We start from the raw sequence: 19,545 nt of genomic DNA, 5'->3' as shown, positions 1-19,545 counted from the left end.
ATATCGGGGTCGGAATGGATTTTCGAAAGTTGATGTAGGTTCGTGGTATCATTTGTGACATGTGTGTAAAATTTGAGGTCATTCGGACGTGGCTTGGTTGGTTTCGGCATCGGTTGTCGAATTTGAAAGTTTAGAAATTCGTAGGCTTGAATCTGAGGGTAATTTGGTGTTTTGATGTTGTTTTGAGTGATTTGAAGGCTCGCCTAAGTTCGTATGGTGATATATGACTTGTTAGTATATTTGGTTGAGGTCCCGAGGGGCTCAGGGTGATTGCGGATGGCTAACGGGAGGTTTGGAATTTTGAAATGCAGTTGAACTGCTGCTGCTGTTGTTTTTCCGCACCTGCGGAGGGGGAGCCGCAGGAGCGAGGTCACTGGTGCGCTTGGTGTGCCACAGATGCGGACATAGATGACCTGGGCTGGAACCACAGGTGTGGAAGATTGGTCGCATCTGCGAGCCCGCAGATGCGAGGCTCAGTCGCATATGCGGAAGTGAGGAGGACTGGCAGAGGCCGCAGGTGCGAGGTCTTTTCCGTACCTGCGAGGTAGCAGAAGCGGATAGGGAGCGCATGTGCGGAGATGGGCACTTAAGTGATTTTTCGCAGATGCGGAGATTTGTACGCAAAAGCGGTTCTCTAGGTGCGCATTTTGAGCCGCAGGTGCAAAAAACCTGGGCAGAATCTATAGACAGAAGACTTTGCGAATTTTTGATCATTTCCACTATTTTCAAGTCGGACCTTAGAGCTTTTGGAGTGATTTTTGAAGGGGATTTAAGGGTTTTCATAGAGGTAAGTTGCTTGAGCTCTAATACTCCTAGCTATGGGATTTAGTAATGAAAATAGGGGGTTAGGGCTTGGGATTTTGGAGAGTGTAATTTGAGGATTTGAGGGACCAAATGATGTCAGATTTAGATAAATTTAGTATGAGTAGACTCGTGAGTGAATAGGCTTTCAGGTTTTTTGACTTCTGTCGGATTTCGAGACGTGAGTCCGGGGGCCGGGTTTGAGTGAATTTCGGGATTTGGCCTATAAATTGGTATTTTCCTTGTGGGATTCATTCCTTTAGCTCATATTGATCGTAGTTTATTACTCGTGGCTAGATTCGGGTTATTTGGAGGCCAGTTTGAGAGGAAAGAGCATTTCAAAGTAGGAGTTCTACACTGTTGAGGTAAGTAACAGTTTTAAATCTGGTCTTGAGGTTATAAAACCCTGAGTTTGGTATAATGTGACTGTTTGGAGGTGGCACCCATGCTAGGTGATGGGCGTGTGGGTGTACGCCGTGAGGGATTGAGACTTGGTCCGTCTTGGGAGACTGTGAAGTCTAGTAGCCTTTATTTGTGTTTATATGCATTCCTGTCTACTAGAACTTGACTGCCCTTTATGTTAGAAATCATGCTTAGGCTATATTCCTGCTCATGGTAGTTATATTGTTTTCCTTTTCTTTATTGAGAGCTATGAGACTAGAGAGGTTCATGACTGAGTAAGGCCGATGGCCTGTTTGTGAGATATTATACTATAGCACGTGAGTTATCTGTGCGGATCCTTATATTATACTATAGCACGTGAGTTATCCGTGCAACATGTGAGTTGCCCGTGCGGATCCAGATATTTATACTATGGCACGTAAGTTGTCCGTGCAGCACGTGAGTTGTCCGTACAGATTATAGCGCTTGGGCTGTAGGAGTCCCTCATGAGTCTGAACACCCCAGTGAGCACAAGTACCTATTGAGCGTGTGCATTGAGGGCTGAGAGTGGAGTGTCGAGTTATTGAGGGTTTGAGTGACAGTGTCTATAAGGTTTCATCAATTTCACTTTGCTGCTGCATTAAGCTGAAAATTGTCTGCCTGGAATTAGTAATTATGCAACTGATCTTTTACTCATGTTTACTCTTAACTGTGAAAATTATCAACTGAATTGTACTGTATAGATCGTCACTACTTCTCGGTTCCTTATTTATTTCTGTTACTTGCTGAGTTGGTTGTACTCATACTACACCCTGCACTACATGTGCAGATCCAGGTGTGTCTGAGCACGAAGATTGTTGAGTCCAGGCCTGTTTGAGTTTCGGAGACTGTAAGGTAGCTGCTAGCGTCCGTAGGACCTTGTTACTCCTTCCACATTTCTTTCAATTTTGTACTGATATTTAGACATTGGCTGTAATAGTTTAAATTACTTACACGCCCATGACTTGGTGACACCCTGATGTTTGGGACTCGTTTTCCGCACTTTGTTCCAAATTTGAATTTAACTTTGATTTTATGAAAAATTTCTGATATAGAAAGCTTTACTTTACTTTTATATTTAGTTTGGAAGTATTTTTGGGAAGGTCGGCTTGCCTAGTACCACCGATAGGCGCCATCACGACACGTTCGATTTTGGGGTCGTGACAAGTTGGTATCAGAGCCTAGGTTACATAGGTCTCACGAGTCATGAGCGGCTTAGGAGAGTCTTGCGGATCGGTACGGAGACGTCTGTACTTATCTTCGAGAGGCTGCAGAACCCTTAGGAAAATTTCACATTCTTGGATTCTTGTCGTGCGAATCTGTTTATTCTGGTAATTAAACATATGTTGTTTCATTCTCTCGCAGATGGTGAGGACTCGTACTACCGGTCAGGAGGTCCAACCACCAGTACTACCAGCCAGGGCCGCGAGAGGCCGAGGCCATGGTAGAGGCCGTGGAAGGGGTAGAGGTGCAGCCCGTACAGTAGTTGGGGCAGTACTGCAGATCCACCAGTTGCCCCAGATCAGGACCGGATTCCAGTTGTTGATGCACCAGCTCAGGCACCACATGTGCCTATTGTGATTCCAGGCCTTCAGGAGGCCTTAGCTCGGATTCAGAGTGCGTGTACTAGTTTTGCTCAGGCGGTCTCTTTTCCGACCGTCGCAACCACTTCTCAGGCCGGGGGAGGTGCTCAGCCTCCCGCTGCCCGCACACCAGAGCAGGTGGTATAGGGATTCCAGACACCGGAGGAACCACCAGCCCAGCCGGTTGTAGCTGCTCAGGATTATATGGTTCCTGCTATGCGTGAGGATGATCAGCGTAAGTTGGAGAGGTTTGGGAGACTCCAACCTCTACCTTTCAGTGGCACAGAGAGAGAGGATGCCCAAGACTTCTTAGACAGGCGTCAGAGGATACTCCATACAGCTGGTATTCTGGAGACTTGTGGGGTCTCATTCACTACTTTTCAGTTTTCTGGGGCTGCACTCCGATGGTGGGAGACTTACGAGAGGCGTAGGTATGTTGGCAGATAGTTTGAGCAGTTTTTCCAGTGTGATATGTCTGTGATACAGTATGATATGTGATTCTCAGAGTTGGCCCGTCATGCTATCTGGTTGGTTCCCACAGACAGGGAGAGGATCATGAGGTTTATAGATGGTCTCACTTTTTAGCTACGGTTGCTTATGACCAGAGAGAGGGTGTCTGGTCCTACCTTTGATGAGGTTGTCGACATTGCTCAGCAGATTGAGATGGTTCGTGGTGAGGAGAGGGTTGAGAGGGAGGCCAAGAGGCCTCATGGTCAGGGTGGATTTAGTGGTGCTCCTTTTGGGGGTCAGTTCTAGCACGGTAAAAGTCGTCCTTTCAGACAAGCTCATTCAGCTCGGCCATTTCACCGTGGTGTGTCATCTGGCTATAGTTCTCACAGTCATCAGCAGGGCCAGTCATCATTCAGTGCACTACCAGCACAAAGTTCTCATCATGCCCCGTTCGCTCAGACATCCCCGGGCAGTTCTTTTGGGCATCAGGAGCAACCATTTCGTTAGAGGAGGGGTTGTTTCTATTGCGGAGATTTTGGTCACATTATGAGAGATTGCCCTAGGCTATTGGGTGGAACTCCACAGCGGAGTACTCGGTTGATGGCACCAGCACCAGTTCCTCCACCACTCACGCAGCCAACCAGGGGTGTAGCTCAGCCAGCTAGGGGTAGAGCCCAGTCAGCTAAGGGTCGCCCGAGAGGGGGAGGCAGACCATGGGGTGGTCAGGCCCGTTTCTATGCCCTCCCTGCGAGACCAGATGCTATTGCTTCAGATGCTGTGATTACAGGTATTGTCTCAGTTTTTCACAGAGATGCTTTTGTATTATTTAACCATGGTTCCACGTATTCATATATTTTCTCGTATTTTGCATATTTTATGGATATGCCCCGTGAGTCTTTAGTTTTATCTGTTCATATATCTACTTCTATGGGCGATACTATTATTGTGGACCGCGTATATCGGTCATGTGTGGTGACTATTGGGGGTCTGGAGACCCGAGTGGACCTTTTGCTGCTCAGTATGGTTGACTTTGATGTAATATTGGGTATGGATTGGTTATCTCCATGTCATGCTATTCTAGATTGTCACGCTAAGACCGTGACATTGGCGATGCCGGGATTTTCGAGGGTTGAGTGGAGCGGTTTTATAGATTATGTACCTAGTAGGGTGATTTCATATTTGAAGGCTCAGCGTATGGTTGAGAAGGGTTGCCTATCTTATTTGGCTTTTGTGAGGGATGTTAGGGCAGAGACTCCTACCATTGATTCTATTCTGGTGGTACGAGATTTTCCGGATGTGTTTCCTACAGACCTACCGAGCATGCCGCCTGATAGGGATATTGATTTCAGTATTGATTTGGTGTCGGGAACTCAGCCCATTTCTATTCCATCGTATCGTATGGAACCGGCGGAGTTGAAGGAGTTGAAGGAACAACTTCAGGAACTCCTTGATAAGGGGTTTATTCGGCCTAGTGTGTCACCTTGGGGTGCACCGATTCTATTTGTAAAGAAGAAGGATGGTTCCATGAGGATGTGCATTGATTACAGGCCGTTGAACAAGTTCACAGTCAAGAACAAGTATCCTTTGCCTCGTATTGATGCTTTATTTGACCAGCTTCAGGGAGCGAGGGTGTTCTCCAAGATTGATTTGAGGTTCGGTTATCACCAGTTGAAGATTCGGGATTCGAATATTCTTAAGACAACTTTCAGGACCCGTTATGGCCATTATGAGTTCTTGGTGATGTCGTTTGGGCTGACCAATGCCCCAGCAGCGTTCATGCATTTGATGAACAGTGTATTCCAACCCTATTTGGGCTCATTTGTTATTGTATTCATTGATGACATCGTGGGGTACTCTCGTAGCCAGGAGGAGCATGCTCAGCATTTGAGGGTTGTATTGCAGAGATTGAGGGAGGAGAAGCTTTATGCAAAGTTCTCCAAGTGTGAGTTTTGGCTTGGTTCAGTAACATTCTTGGGGAACGTGGTGTCCAATGAGGGTATTCAGGTGGATACGAAGAAGATAGAGGTGGTGCAGAGTTGGCCTAGATCGTCCTCAGCCACGAAGATTAGGAGCTTTCTTGTTTTGGAGGGTTATTACCGTTGCTTTGTGGAGGGATTTTCATCTATTGCATCGCCCTTGACCAAATTGACCCAAAAGGGTACTCCATTCAGGTGGTCGGATGAGTGTGAGGAGAGCTTTTAGAAGCTCAAGACTGTTTTGACCACAACTCCAGTGTTAGTTCTGCCATCAGCTTCAGGTTCTTACACCGTGTATTGTGATGCCTCAAGGGTAGGTATTGGATGTGTTATAATGTAGGAGGGTAGGGTGATTGCCTATGCCTTGCGACAGTTGAAGACCCATGATAAGAACTATCCTGTCCATGATCTTAAGTTAGCAGCCATTGTTCACGCCTTGAAGATTTGGTGTCATTATTTGTATGGGGTTCATTGTGAGATATATACTGATCACCAGAGTCTGCAACATCTGTTTAAGCAGAAGGATCTTAATTTGCGCCATCGGAGATGGTTGGAGCTTCTTTAGGACTACGATATCATATCACTATTTTGTACCATCCGGGAAAGGCCAATATGGTGGCCGATGCTTTGAGTTGCCGGGCGGAGAGTTTGGGGAGTTTAGCATATCTCCCAGCAATAGAGAGACCTTTGGCATTGGATGTTCAGGCCTTAGCGGGCCAGCTTGTCAGATTGGATATTTCAGAGCCGAGTCGGTTATTGGCTTATGTGGTCTCCAGGTCTTCTCTTTATGACTGTATCAGGGAGCGTCAGTATGATGACCCCCACCTGCTCGTTCTTCAGGACAGGGTTCAGCGAGGTGATGCTAGGGATGTGACCATTGGTGATGACAGCATATTGAGGATGCAGGGTCGGATATGTGTGCCTAATGTAGATAGGCTCAGGGAGTTGATTCTTGAGGAGGCCCATAACTCGCGGTATTCCATCCATCCGGGTGCCGCGAAGATGTACTAGGATTTGAGGCAGCACTATTGGTGGAGGCGGATGAAGAAAGATATAGCTGGGTTTGTGGCTCGGTGTCTTAACTGTTAGCAAGTTAAGTATGAGCATTAGAGACCGGGTGGCTTGCTTCAGAGGTTAGAGATCCCAGAGTGGAAGTGGGAGCAGATCACCATGGATTTCTTAGTTGGGCTCCCACAGACTTCGAGGAAGTTTGATGCTATTTGGCTGATTGTGGATCGACTGACTAAGTCTGCGCACTTTATTCCAGTTGGTACTACTTACTCTTCAGAGCGGTTGGCTGAGATTTATATCCGAGAGGTTGTTCGCCTGAATGGTGTTCTAGTTTCCATCATTTCAGATAGCGGTACTCAATTTACATCGCAGTTTTGGAGGGCCGTGCAGCGAGAGTTGGGTACTCAGGTTGAGTTGAGCACATATTTTCACCCTCAGACGGACGGGCAGTCCGAGCGCACTATTCATATATTGGAGGACATGTCGCGCGCTTGTGTTATTGACTTTGGGAGTTTATGGGACCAGTTCTTGCCGCTCGCGGAGTTTGCATATAACAACAGTTACCAGTCGAGTATTCAGATGGCTCCGTATGAGGCTTTATATTGGAGGAGGTGTAGATCTCCAGTAGGATGGTTTGAGCCGGGTGAGGCTAGGCTCTTGGGTACAGACTTGGTCCAGGATGCATTAGATAAGGTGAAATTGATTCAGGAGCGGTTCGCACGGCGCAATCCAGGCAGAAGAGCTACGTGTAAAGGAAGGTCTGTGATGTGTCTTTTATGGTTGGGGAGAAGGTTTTGCTGAAGGTATCACCCATGAAGGGTGTTATAAGGCATGGGAAGAGGTGAAAGTTGAGCCCCCGGTTCATTGGGCCTTTTGAGGTGCTTCAAAGGATAGGGGAGGTGGTTTATAAGCTTGCTTTGCCACCTAGCTTGTCGAGCGTGCATCCACTATTTTATGTTTCCATGTTCCGGAAGTGTGTTGGTCCGTCCCATGTTTTGGACTTCAGCACGGTTCAGTTGGTGGGTGATATGACTTATGATGTGGAGCCGGTGGCCATTTTCGATCGGCAGGTTCGGAAGTTGAGGTCAAAGGACATAGCTTCGGTGAAGGTGCAGTGGAAAGGTCAGCCTATGGAGGAGGCCACCTGGGAGACCGAGCGGGAGATGCGGAGCAGATATCCACACCTATTTGAGACTCCAGGTATGTTTCTAGACCCGTTCGAGGACGAACATTTGTTTAAGAGGGAGAAGATGTAACGACCCGGCCGGTCGTTTCGAGAGTTATAGCCCCATTTTCCCTTTTTCTACTTCTTTTTGTGCTTTTCAGCTATATTTTGATATATCGGGTTAGTTGGTTCGGGTCCGGAGTGGTTTCAGAGTGAATTGAGACACTTAATCTCTTATTTAGAACCTTAAGTTAGAAAAGTCAACCAGATATTGACTTATGTGTAATCGGTCTTAGGTTTGAATTCTGATGGTTCCATTAGCTTCGTTAGGTGATTTTGGACTTAGGAGCACGTCCAGAATGTGATCTGGAGGTCCATAGTGGAATTAGACTTGAATTGGCGAAAGTTGGAAACTTGACGATTTCGATCGGTAGTGAAAAATTTGATAGCGGGGTCGGAATGGATTTCCAGAAGTTAGAGTAGGTTCATGGTGTCATTTTTGACATGCGTGTAAAATTTTAGGTCATTCGGACGTGGTTTGGTTAGTTTCGGCATCAGTTGTCGAATTTGGAAGTTTAGAAGTTCTTAGGCTTGAATCTGAGGGTAATTTGGTGTTTTGATGATGTTTTGAGTGATTCGAAGGCTCGACTAAGTTCGTATGGTGATATATAACTTGTTGGTATGTTTGGTTGAGGTCCCGAGGGGCTCGGGGTGATTCCGGATGGCTAACGGGAGGTTTAGAATTTTGAAATGCAGCTGAACTACTGCTGCTGGTGTTTTTCCGCACCTGCGGAGGGGGAGCCGCAGGTGCGAGGTCGCTATTGCGCTTGGTGAGCCGCAGATGCAGACATAGAGGACCTGGGCTGGAACGGCAGGTGCGTAAGATTGGTCGCATCTGCGAGCCCGCAGATGCGAGGCTAAGTCACAGATGCGGAAGTGAGAAGGACTGGCAATGGCCACATGTGCGAGGTCATTTTCGCACTTGCGAGGTCGCAGAAGCAGATAGGGAGTGCAGGTGCGGAGATGGGCACTTAAGTGATTTTCCGCAGATGCGGAGATTTGTGCTCAAAAGCGGCTCCGCGGGTGCGCATTTTGACTGCAAGTGCGAAAACCTAGGCAGAACCTATAGACAGAAGACTTCGCGAATATTTGTTCATTTCCACTATTTTCAAGTCGGACCTTAGAGCTTTTGGAGTGATTTTTGAAGGGGATTCAAGGGTTTTCACAGAGTAAGTTGCTTGGAGGTGGCACCCATGCTAGGTGATGGGCGTGTGGGTGTACGCCGTGAGGGATTGAGACTTGGTCCGTCCCGGGAGACTGTGAAGTCTAATAGCCTTTATTTGTGTTTATATGCATTCCTGTCTACTAGAACTTGACTGCCTTTTATGTTAGAAATCATGCTTAGGCTATATTCCTGCTCATGATAGTTATATTCAGTCATAGTGATTCTTGTACATGTTTACCTCAGTCTCTGTTATTTTCCCGTATGATATACTGTAACACTTTGATTTGGGCTGTTTTCCCTTTCTTTATTGAGAGCTATGAGACTAGAGAGGTTCATTATTGAGTAAGGCCGATGGAATGTTTGTGAGATATTATACTATAGCACGTGAGTTGTTCGTGCAACACGTGAGTTGTCCGTGCGGATCCTTATATTATACTATAGCACGTGAGTTGTCCGTGCAGCACGTGAGTTGTCCGTGCGGATCTAGATATTTATACTATGGCACGTGAGTTGTCCGTGTAGCACGTGAGTTGTCCATGCAGATTATAGCGCTTGGGCTATAGGAGCCCCTCATGAGTCTGAACACCCCAGTGAGCGCATGTACCTATTGAGCGTGTGCATTGAGGGTTGAGAGTGGAGTGTCGAGTTATTGAGGGTTTGAGTGACAGTGTCTGTGAGGTTTCATCTATTTCACTTTATTGCTGCATTTAGCTGAAAATTGTCTGGTTGGAATTGGTAATTATGCAACTGATCTTTTACTCATGTTTACTCTTAAGTGTGAAAATTATCAATTGAATTGTTTTGTATAGCTTGTCACTACTTTTCGATTCCTTATTTATTTCTGTTACTTGCTGAGTTGGTTGTACTCATTCTACACCCTGCACTACATGTGCAGATCCAGGTGTGTCTGAGCACGGAGATTGTTGGGTCCAGGCCTATTTGAGTTTCGGAGACTACAAGGTAGCTGCCAGCGTCCGCAGGACCTTGTTACTCCTTCCACATTTCTTTCTGTTTTGTACTGATATTTAGACATTGGTTGTAATAGTTTTAAATACTTAGACGCTCATGATTTGGTGACACCCCGATGTTTGGGACTTGTTTTCTGTACATTTTTCCAAGTTTGAGTTTAACTTTGATTTTATGAAAAATTTATGATATGGAAAGCTTTACTTTACTTTTATATTTAGTTTGGAAGTATTTTTGGGAAGGTCGGCTTGCCTAGTACCACCGATAGGCGCCATCACGACACGTTAGATTTTGGGGTCATGACTAGTTGGTATCAGAGCCTAGGTTACATAGGTCTTACGAGTCATGAGCGGGTTAGTAGAGACTTGCGGATCGGTACAGAGACGTCTGTACTTATCTTCGAGAGGCTGCAGAACCCTTAGGAAAATTTCACATTCTTGGATTCTTATCGTGCGAATCTATTTATTCTGCTAATTAAACACATGTTGTTTCATTCTCTCACAAATTGTGAGGACTCATGCTACCGGTCAGGAGAGCCAGCCATCAGTACCATCAGCCAGGACCGTGAGAGGCCGAGGCTATGGTAGAGGCCATGGAAGGGGCAGAGGTGCAGCCCGTACAACAGCTGGGGCAGTACCTGCAGATCCACTAGTTTCCCCAGATCAGGACCACATTCCAGTTGTTGATGCACCAGCTCAGGCACCACCTGTGGCTCTTGTGATTCCAGGCCTTCAGGAGGTCTTAGCTCAGATTCTGACTGTGTATACTAGTCTTGCTCAGGCGGTCTCTATTTCGGCCGCCGCAACCACTTTTCAGGCCAGGGGAGGTGCTCAGACTCCCGCTGCCCGCACACCAGAGCAGGTGGTACAGGGATTCTAGACACCGAAGGCACCACCAGCCCAACCGGTTGCAGCTGCTTAGGATTATATGGTTCCTGCTATGCCTGAGGATGATCGGCGTAGGTTGGAGAGGTTTGGGAGACTCCAGCCTCCACATTTTAGTGGCACAGAGATAGAGGATGCCCGGACTTCTTGGACAGGTGTCAGAGGATACTCCGTACAACTGGTATTCTGAAGAATTATGGGGTCTCATTCACTACTTTTCAGTTTTTTGGGGCTGCACTCAGATGGTGGGAAACTTATGAGAGGCGTAGGCCTGTTGGCGCAGCACCCCTCACTTGGCACCAGTTCTCCGTGGTCTTTTTGGATAAGTTCGTGCCTCATTTTTTGGATATGCCCCGTGAGTCTTTAGTTTCATCTGTTCATGTATCTACTCCTGTAGGCAATATTATTGTTGTGGACTGCGTATATCGGTCATGTGTGGTGACTATTGGGGGTCTGGAGACCCGAGTGGACCTTTTGCTGCTCGGTATGGTTGACTTTGATTTAATATTGGGTATGGATTGGTTATTTCCATGTCATGCTGTTTTAGATTGTCACGCTAAGACCGTGACATTGGTGATGCCGGGATTTTTGAGGGTTGAGTGGAGCGGTTCAATAGATTATGTACCTAGTAGGGTGATTTCATATTTGAAGGCTCAACGTATGATTGAGAAGGGTTACCTATCTTATTTGGCTTTTGTGAAGGATGTTTGTGCAGAGACTCCTACCATTGATTCTGTTCCGGTGGTACGGGATTTTTTGGATGTGTTTCCTGCAGACCTACAGGGCATGCCGCCTGACAGGGATATTGATTTTGGTATTGATTTGGTGTCGGTCACTCAACCCATTTCTATTCCACCGTATCGTATGGCACCGACGGAGTTGAAGGAGTTGAAGGAATAACTTCAAGAACTCCTTGATAAGGGATTTATTCAGCCTAGTGTGTCACCTTGGGGTGCACCGGTTCTATTTGTAAAGAAAAAAGATGGTTCCATGAGGATGTGCATTGATTACACGCAGTTGAACAAGGTCAGAGTCAAGAACAAGTATCCTTTGCCTCATATTGATGATTTATTTGACCAGCTTCAGGGAGCGAGGGTGTTCTCTAAGATTGATTTGAGGTCCGGTTATCATCAGCTGAAGATTCGGGATTCGGATATTCTTAAGACAACTTTCAGGACCCGTTATGGCCATTATGAGTTCTTGGTGATGTCTTTTGGGCTGAATAATGCCCCAGCAGCGTTCACGCATTTGATGAACAATGCATTCCAGTCCTATTTGGACTCATTCGTTATTGTATTCATTGATGACATCCTGGTGTACTCTCATAGCCAGGAGGAGCATGCTCAGAATTTGAGGGTTGTATTGCAGAGATTGAGGGAGGAGAAACTTTATGCAAAGTTCTCCGAGTGTGAGATTTGGCTCGGTTCAGTAGCATTCTTGGGGAATATGGTGTCCATTGAGGGTATTTAGGTGGATCCGAAGAAGATAGAGGCGGTGCAGAGCTGGCCTAGACCGTCCTCAGCCACGGAGACTAGGAGTTTCTTGGTTCGGCGGGTTAATACCGTCGCTTTATGGAGGGATTTTCATCTATTACATTGCCCTTGACCAAATTGACCCAAAAGGGTGCTCCATTCAGGTGGTCAGTTGTATGTGATGAGAACTTTCAGAAGCTCAAGATTGCTTTGACCACAGCTCCAGTGTTAGTTCTGCCATCAGCTTCAGGTTCTTACATCGTGTATTGTGATGCCTCAAGGGTAGGTATTGGATGTGTTCTGATACAGGAGGGTAGGGTGATTGCCTATGCCTCGCGCCAGTTGAATACCCATGAGAAGAACTATCCCGTCCATGATCTTGAGTTAGCAGCCATTGTTCACGCCTTGAAGATTTGGCGTCATTATTTGTATGGGGTTCATTGTGAGATCTATACTGATCATCGGAGTCTGCAGCATCTGTTTAAGCAGAAGGATCTTAATTTGCACCAGTGGAGATGGTTGTAGCTTCTTAAGGACTACGATATCACTATTTTGTATTATCCCGGGAAGGCCAATGTGGTGGCCGATGCTTTGAGTCGCCGGGTGGAGAGTTTGGGGAGTTTAGCACATCTCCCAGCAGCAGAGAGACCCTTGGCACTGGATGTTCAGGCCTTAGCGAGCCAGCTTGTTAGATTGGATATTTCGGAACCGAGTCGGGTATTGGCTTGTGTGGTCTCCAGGTCTTTTCTTTATGACCGTATCAGGGAGCATCAGTATGATGACCCCCACCTGCTCATTTTCCAGGACAGGGTTCAGCGAGGTGATGCTAGGGATGTGACCATTGGTGATGACGGCGTGTTGAGGATGCAGGGCCGGATATGTGTGCCTAATGTAGATGGGCTTAGGGAGTTGATTCTTGAGGAGGCCCATAGCTCGCGGTATTCCATCCATCTGGGTGCCGCGAAGATGTACTAGGATTCGAGGTAGCACTATTAGTGGAGGCGGATGAAGAAGGATATAGCTGGGTTTGTGGCTCGGTGTCTCAACTGTCAGCAAGTTAAGTATGAGCATTAGAGACCGGGTAGCTTGCTTAAGAGGTTAGAGATCCCAGAGTGGAAATGGGAGCGGATCACCATGGACTTTGTAGTTGGGCTCCCATAGACTTTGAGGAAGTTCAATGCTATTTGGTTATTGTGGATCGGCTGACCAAGTCCGCGCACTTCATTCCAGTTGGTACTACTTACTCTTCAGAGCGGTTGGCTGAGATTTATATTCGAGAGGTTGTTCGCCTATATGGTGTTCCAGTTTCCATCATTTCAGATAGAGGTACTCAATTTACATCGCAGTTTTGGAGGGTCGTGCAGCGAGAGTTGGGTACTCAGGTTGAGTTGAGCACATCTTTTCACCCTCAGATAGAAGGGCAGTTCGAGCGCACTATTCATATATTGGAGGACATGTCGCGCGCTTTTGTTATTGACTTTGGGGGTTCATGGTACCAGTTCTTGCCGCTCGCGGAGATTGCATATAACAACAGTTACCAGTCGAGTATTCAGATGGCTGCGTACGAGGCTTTATATGGGAGGAGGTGTAGATCTCCGGTAGGATGGTTTGAGCCGGGTAAGGCTAGGCTCTTGGATATAGACTTGGTCCAGGATGCATTAGATAAGGTGAAATTGATTCAGGAGCGGCTTCGCACGGCGCAGTCCAGGCAGAAGAGCTACGCAGACAGGAAGGTCCGTGATGTGTATTTTATGGTTGGGGAGAAGGTTTTGCTGAAGGTATCACCCATGAAGGGTGTTATGAGGTTTGAGAAGAGGGGAAAGTTGAGCCCCCGGTTCATTTGGCCTTTTGAGGTGCTTTAGAGGATAGGGGAGGTGGCTTATAAGCTTGCCTTGCCACCTAGCTTGTCGAGCGTGAATCCACTGTTTTATGTTTTCATGCTCCGAAAGTATGTTGGCGATTCATCCCATGTTTTGGACTTCAACACGGTTCAGTTGGAGGGTGATATGACTTATGATGTGGAGCCGGTGGCCATTTTGGATCGGCAGGTTCGGAAGTTGAGGTCAAAGGACATAGCTTCGATGAAGAGGTCAGCATGTAAAGGAGGCCTTCTGGGAGACCGAGCGGGAGATGTGAAGCAGATATCCACACCGATTTGAGACTCTAGGTATGTTTCTAGACCCATTCTAGGACAAATGTTTGTTTAAGAGGGGGAGGATGTAACGACCCGGCCGGTCGTTTCGAGAGTTATAGCCAAGTTTTCCCCATTTATGCTTACTTTTGTGCTTTTCAGCTATATTTTGATATATCGGGTTAGTTGGTTCGGGTCTGGAGTGGTTTCAGAGTGAATTAATACACTTAGTCTCTTATTTAGAACCTTCAGTTGGAAAAATCAACCAAATGTTGACTTATATGTAAACGGTCTCGGGTTTGAATTCTGATGGTTCCATTAGCTTCGTTAGGTGATTTTGGACTTTGGAGCACTCCCGTAATGTGATCTGGAGGTCCGTAGTGGAATTAGGCTTCAATTGGCGAAAGTTGGAAACTTGGCGATTTCGGTCGGTAGTGAAAAGTTTGATATCGGGGTCGGAATGAATTTTCGAATTTTGGAGTAGATTCGTGGTGTCATTTTTGATGTGTGTGTAGAATTTGAGGTCATTCGGACATGGTTTGGTTGGTTTCGGCATCAGTTGTCGAATTTGGAAGTTTAGAAGTTCTTAGGCTTGAATCCGAGCATAATTTGGTGTTTGGATGTTGTTTTGAGTGATTCGAAGGCTCGACTAAGTTCGTATGGCTAAGGGGAGGTTTGGAATTTTGAAATGCAGCTGAACTACTATTGCTGGTGATTTTCCGCACCTGCGGAGGGGGAGCCGCAGGTGCGAGGTCGCTAATGCGCTTGGTGAGCCGCAGGTGCGAGGTCGCTGGTGCGCTTGGTGAGCCGCAGATGCGGACATAGAGGACCTGGGCTGGAACCGCAGGTGCGTAAGATTGGTCGCATCTGCGAGCCCGCAGATGTGAGGCTGAGTCGCAGATGCGGAAGTGAGGAGGACTGGCAGTGGCCGCAGGTGCGAGGTCTTTTCCGCACCTGCGAGGCCGCAGAAGCGGATAGGGAGCGCAAGTGCAGAGATGGGCACTTAAGTGATTTTCTGCAGATGCAGAGATTTGTGCGCAAAAGCGGCTCTGCAAGTGCGCATTTGGAGCCGCAGGTGCGAAAAGCCTGGGCAGAACCTATAGATAGAAGACTTCGCGATTTTTTGTCCATTTCCACTATTTTCAAGTCGGACCTTGGAGCTTTTGGAGTGATTTTTGAAGGGGATTCAAGGGTTTTCACAGAGGTAAGTTGCTTGAGCTCTAATAGCTATGGTGTTTTTTCGTTGTTTTCTCATCTAATTAGTGGGATTTAGGAGTGAAAATAGGGGGTTAGGACTTGGGATTTTGGAGAGTGTAGTTTGAGGATTTGAGGGACCAAATGATGTCAGATTTTGATAAATTTAGTATGGGTAGACTCGTGCGTGAATGGGATTTCTGGTTTTGTGACTTTTGTTGGATTTCGAGACGTGAAACCGGGGGCCGAGTTTGAGTGAATTTCGGGATTTGGCCTATAAATTGGTATTTTCTTTGTGGGATTCATTCCTTTAGCTCATATTGATCGTATTTTATTGCTCGTGGCTAGATTCGGGTCATTTGGAGGCCGGTTCGAGAGGAAAGAGCATTCCGGAGTAGGAGTTCTACACTGTTAAGGTAAGTAACAGTTTTAAATTTGATCTTGAGGGTATGAAACCAGAAGTTTGGTATAATGTGACTGTTTGGAGGTGGCACCCATGCTAGGTGATGGGCGTGTGGGTGTACGCCGTGAGGGATTGAGACTTGGTCCATCCCGGGAGATTGTGAAGTCTAATAGCCTTTATTTGTATTTATATGCATTCCTGTCTACTAGAACTTGACTGCCTTTCATGTTAGAAATCATGCTTAGACTATATTCCTGCTCATGGTAGTTATATTCAGTCATAGTGATTCTTGTACATGTTTACCTCAGTCTCTATTATTTTTCCGTATGATATACTGTAACACTTTGATTTGGGATGTTTTCCCTTTCTTTATTGAGAGCTATGAGACTAGAGAGGTTCATGACTGAGTAAGGCCGATGGCATGTTTGTGAGATATTATACTATAGCACGTGAGTTATCTGTGCAACACGTGAGTTGTCCGTGAAGATCCTTATATTATACTATAGCATGTAAGTTGTCTGTGCAGCACGTGAGTTGTCCGTGCGGATTCAGATATTTATACTATGGCACATGAGTTATCCGTGCAGCACGTACCTTGTCCGTGGAGATTATAGCGCTTGGGCTGTAGGAGCCCCTGATGAGTCTGAACACCCCCAGTGAGCGCATGTACTTATTGAGCGTGTGCATTGAGGGCTGAGAGTGGAGTGTCGAGATATTGAGGGTTTGAGTGACAGTGTCTGTGAGGTTTCATCCATTTCACTTTGTTGCTGCATTTAGCTGAAAATTGTCTGGCCGGAATTGGTAATTATGCAACTGATCTTTTACTCATGTTTACTCTTAACTGTGAAAATTATCAACTGAATTGTTTATTATAGCTCGTCACTACTTCTTGATTCCTTATTTATTTCTGTTACTTGCTGAGTTGGTTGTACTGATACTACACACTGCACTACATCTGCAGATCCAGGTGTGTCTGAGCACGGAGATTGTTGAGTCCAATCCTATTTGAGTTTCGGAGACTGCAAGATAGCTGCCAGTGTCCGCAGGACCTTGTTACTCCTTCCACATTTCTTTCCGTGTTGTACTGATATTTAGACATTGGCTGTAATAGTTTTAAATACTTAGATGCTCATGACTTGGTGACACCCCGATGTTTGGGACTCGTTTTTCGCACTTTATTCCAAATTTGAGTTTAACTTTGATTTTATGAAAAATTTCTAATATGGAAAGCTTTACTTTTATATTTAGTTTGGAAGTATTTTTGGGAAGGTCGGCTTGCCTAGTACCACCGATAGGCGCCATCACGACACGTTAGGTTTTGGGGTCGTGACACTAATATACTTTAGGTGAAGCAATAATTTGAATTCCTAACCACGGACTCGCATAACAAGAATCTAAATTGATCCTTCCTCGTAAATCGAACCATAACTATTTATATCTAAACATGCTACCAAGAATAGAGAATAGCATTACCTTTAAGGTTATCTTATTTACCATATGAATCACACGTGACTCATCGTACATATACTCTTGTAGTTAGGCAATTATAATATCAAATCCACTAACGGTAGTTCTGGTAGCAAAGTAAAATCACATGCACACCTTTTCTCTTTTTAAAAACCATACACAACCTCGAAAAAAACAGGCGCTTCCATCTGGGGCTTGCAACACTTTTTATTAACACTTCTATTTTATGAATATTACATCATATTTCTTAAACCATGTTCTTGGTGAAGTCCGTCCAAATAACAACTTTACACTTGAGATGCCATGTATTTATTTCCATCCCTACATCTTTTATAGTTCTCTTAGAACCAAAGTTTTACTATAAGGTTTAAATTAACCTTACATAATTCGTCCTTCATTTTCAAACTTTTTGACTAAATTCATACGTAGGAGTTTTTTCTTTATGGGTTAGGATCCCATTTATCAACTTTCTTGCGGAAAAGATTTTAAAATTATGTAACTTCTTTATTCGGATATTATTCATGATGTCATTCATCCATTCGAAACTCTTGAGACTTAAGTTCATCTGCATCCATTTAGAATATTACTTTATCCCTTCAAAAATCAAGCACGACATTGTCTTACCTTGTTCGCCAACAACGTGTAGTTTATCTCCTTGCCCTTACGAAAATCACAACCAGAATTTCTTCAATCCCCAACTTGTTAATCATCATAGCTAATATGCCCTCTTCATAGAAAATATTCATTCCCCACTATTACTAAGTTTGTGACACACACACCATCCATCGATTTCTTAATGTCGACATTCATGGTTCCATTCGCCAAGATTTTTTTTTTCATCATAGTAACACCACTACCTGTAGGCCTTCGACACTTGGCCTTCAGTATGACTCATCTTAAGGATTATCGCTCCCTTCTGACATACTGAATTCACTTGGGCATCATGTCTCAACTTACATAGCCCACTTCATGTTTAGGAATACACTCAGAAAAATATTTCTCTATTCCCTCCAGCTACTTTTGCACAATAACATTTTCATGTTTATTCACTCTTTTTTTAAAACTGGTATTCAAGTCGGTTCACACCCAACCCGAACTTCTAAGACTCATTTGAACCATTTGATTGTTCATTGGCAACTTGTTCGAACAATAATAATCTACCTCTTTAATTTCTACAACAAAAATATTGCCGCGCTCTATGATATTTCAAAAATAGATTCATAGCACATTAGCCTCAAAGGATCTATTTTTATCAAATCATTACTCATGGCCAAACTAAACCATTTGTATAAAACAATCAAACATATGATCTTTTTCATGTTAAAGCCTTTAGCAATTTAACATCCATCTTTCAAAGATACAACGAGTGCTATCCATTAATCAAATTTCAAAAGAAAATACTTTTCATAAAAATACATCTTCAACACTCAAATATTTTATATTCTTTTCAATACTCAATTTTGAATAAAACTTATAACATTTTCCTCAAGCATCGTTTGACATCGAATATTTAGAAATAAGATTTTTCAATTGTAAAACAACAAAACTTTCTTTATGCAATACATCTCCAAATACATGGTGACATCCTTTCCCGCTTGTCCCCACAAGTATGGATGCACATTTACAAACTTACGTAATAACTCAAATATGATTTTAGAGAAAATCCCTCAAGAAGAGTAAGTATTAATCAACTTACCTCAAGTCCAAGCTTCAAAATAATAGTACGACGCTTCAATTCATTTATAACTCTCAAACATCGCCAACAAGTCAATATCTATATTAGACATCCCAAGACATCAAAATGTAAAATATATGTCGATACCCATTTAAGGTTCACAAGTTAACTATAAGTCTTCAACAAGCCTAATTCACCCATACATATCCCTTTTATTCTTAGTTGCTTCCATCATTGGCCTTTAAGCCTAATACATGTTATACGATTCAATACTTAATCATGATTAAGCTATTGAAGCACTAGGATCACCAATCATCTTAACAAGATTCAAAAATTCACTATTCATCTTCTTCTCCATTCAAGAACCCTAACTCACAATACCCATTTTAAGGATTAGCATAATTCTTCAATCAATTGGTACTTTCTACTTCACAATACATTCCAAATACTTAATCCATATATGTATTTAAGTGTAGGGTAGGAATTTTACCTCTTGTAGCTCAAACCCTAACTTGAACCCTTTTGAATGATTCTTGAAGATTAGAGGAATTCATATGATTTTCAATCCATGTAGATGTTAATACTATCATTAACTACTGTTAATCCATTATAAAAATATCATAAAACTCATATTTGATGTGTATTTGGGTTGGGGATGCTCCACCTTCTCTCTAGAACCTAAAACTTAGCCAAAAATAAAATTTCTTTCTCTCTCCCTGAAT

Source organism: Nicotiana tomentosiformis, chromosome 4 (assembly GCF_000390325.3).
Source record: "Nicotiana tomentosiformis chromosome 4, ASM39032v3, whole genome shotgun sequence".
Taxonomy (NCBI): domain Eukaryota; kingdom Viridiplantae; phylum Streptophyta; class Magnoliopsida; order Solanales; family Solanaceae; genus Nicotiana; species Nicotiana tomentosiformis.
The sequence above is the reverse complement of the archived record's forward strand: the minus strand, read 5'-3'. Positions refer to the sequence as shown.